The sequence below is a fragment of the Elephantulus edwardii genome, unplaced genomic scaffold (genome assembly GCF_000299155.1).
Source record: "Elephantulus edwardii isolate Elephantulus edwardi_28Jun2011 unplaced genomic scaffold, EleEdw1.0 scaffold00032, whole genome shotgun sequence".
Lineage (NCBI taxonomy): Eukaryota > Metazoa > Chordata > Mammalia > Macroscelidea > Macroscelididae > Elephantulus > Elephantulus edwardii.
This window is the reverse complement of record NW_006399782.1, coordinates 3,143,128-3,145,733: the sequence shown is the minus strand read 5'-3', so window position 1 is coordinate 3,145,733 and position 2,606 is coordinate 3,143,128. Positions and strand designations below refer to the sequence as shown.

At 41.1% G+C, this 2,606-nt stretch overlaps 1 pseudogene; it reads left to right on the top strand.

The window, feature by feature from the left end:
* LOC102865754 overlaps window positions 1–2,606 on the top strand; it is a 38,549-nt pseudogene that overhangs the window by 34,773 nt on the left and 1,170 nt on the right.

Below are 2,606 nucleotides of genomic sequence, written 5' to 3'. Positions count from 1 at the left end.
GCAGTCCAAAAATACATCAACCTGAACATGAACTCCCCTGAGGCTGGTATTGTTACTAATATCTATTTTATTACTAACTCTGCTCCAAATAGTCACAGAAAAGTTAAAAAAAAAAAAGCATTAAGACCCACAGCCAATCCAGAGGAACTTTTGAACAAGAGGGACATAGAGTTATAGGGAGTGACCGCTAAAAGGCCAAGCTCCCAGCCTTGGCAACGCAAGGCATGCAAGAAGTTGCCACCTCTGGTCATTCAAGTAAATCCAAAGGTGAGTGTTTTCACTGTGGGAAGCCAGGGCACAAGTGTGAGTCCCCAGTCAGAACAGGCAAAGCAGTGTTCACTTCCAGAGCACATACACTAAAAAAAGGAATAATACAGAGGATTAGCATGGGCCTTGCACAGGGGTGACACGCAAAGCTGTGAAGTGTTCCATATTTTAAAAAATCACCCCCCCCAAAGTGTCTGTTAAATCTGTTGTAATTTTATATGGCTTTTAAAAAAAAGGTTGAAAATTTATCTTTTGGAAGATGAAGCTGTAGTTACCAAATATGTTCTAAGAATTTCTCAGACGTCTCTAATTTGGCCATGTCCAATTTATATAGATTTCAGAATACAAGATTATGAAGGAAAATTCTATATCCAGAGTACTTTACCAATATGTGAGTCTGTATGTTTGTATGATTACCAGTGAACTACTAAGACACCAACTGCTTTTTAAATCCTATTGTGTAGTTCAAGGGTCTTGCCTTGTTTGATCTAATGAGTTCATGAACTAGGCCTTTACATGTAACTAAATAAAAGCCAAGCAGATATAAGTTAAAGAAAAAGTTTCAATTAAAAAAAAGAATGGGCAAAACAAACCAGTGAAAGCCTTCCAAAAAGTTGTGCCCCTGATGCAATCGAGTAGGATTGTGGGATTGCTCTGCAGTCCAGAGAGTGCAGTGGAGGTCACCAAGCCCTTCTGGCAGGAGAAGCAGAAGGCTGAAGAGGCCCAGATCCTGCAGTGACCCCCATTATTACCACTGATATCATATACCAGGAGTCTTGGGTGACACTAGATGTCACAGGTAAGAGTGTTCAATTGATACAAAAGCCGCCTACTCGGTACTTAAAGCTTTTGGCAGACCTTTGTTCCAAACCTCGTGCCTCCTACTCGGTATAGTTGGCTGCCCCATCAAAGCACACCTGGTTTAGACTAGCAGCTCTGGCACTGGAAGCTGAGCCTTCATGTTGGAAATCACAAAGGAGGAGGAGCAGTTGCAAACAGACCCTAATGGTTGGAACATGGAATGTGAGAAGTATGAATGCAGGAAAAGTGGATTGTTAAGGAAGAAACGGAATGCATAAATACTGACATACTAGACATTGGTAACGATGTCAGTCTGGAGACTAAGGAGTGCCTAATTCAGGCCATGGTCTTGCAATTACTTGCTAAGCATCAGAAAGTTAAACAATGCCTAGGGATGATAGAAGGAGAATTGATGCCTTTGAGTTGAGGTGCTAGAGAGGAGTATTGAATATACCGTGGACTGCTAGGAGAACAAACAGGTTCATCCTAGAGAGGTTGAAACCAGACTGCTCCTTGGAGGCTAGGATTCTGAAGCTCTGTCTGACATACTTTGGACATGTTGCAAGGAGGGACCCATCCTTGGAGAGGGATGTCATGCTTGGGAGCTCAAGAGAGGAAGACCCTTGATAAGATGGATTGATTCAGTGACTGGGGTAACGAGGGTAGGTGTGTCAGAGACAATAAGATTTGCACAGGATAGAGCAGGGGTTAGGGCTGTTATACACAGGGTCACTATGAGTAGCAAACTACTTGATAGCACATAATAGCAACAACAGCAGGCATTGGTGGAATGAAATGGATGGGCGTGGGACATTTTGCTTGTGACGATCATATGATCTACTATGCTAGAAATGAAAGGTGAGGAAAAATGGGTTTGCTTTCATAGTTAAAAAGACCATTTCTAGATCCATCCTGAAATACAGTGTTGTGAGTGGCAAAATAATACTGCATACAAGGAAGACCTGTTAATATCACTATCATTCAAATTTATGCACCAACAGTCAGAGCCAAAGAGGAGGAAATAGATGATTTCTACCAGCTGTTGCAATAGGAAATCGATCAAACATGAAACCAGGATGCTCTAATAATAATGGATGATTGGAATGCAAAAGTTGGGGATGGAGAAGGATCAGTAGTAGGAAAACATGGACTTGGTGACAGAAATGAAGCTCGAGACAGAATGATAGAATTCTGTACAATCAATTATTTCTTCATGGCAAATCTTTTTATAAGAAACCCAAGTGGTAAAAAAAAAAAAAAAAGAAACACAAGTGGTGACTATACACATGAACCTCACCTGACGGCCTATACAGGAATCAGATTGATTATATAAGTGTGTGTGTGGGGGGGGAATTATTGGAGAAGCTCAATATCAGCTGTGAAAATTAGGCGAGGTGCTGATTGTGAATCAGATCATCAACTACGTGTGCAAGTTCAAACTGAAACTAAAGAAAAGAAAATAAAATCCACAAAACCCGAAGTTTGACCTTGAGTCTACCCCTCCTAAGTTTAAAGATCATCTCAGGAACAGGTTTGAG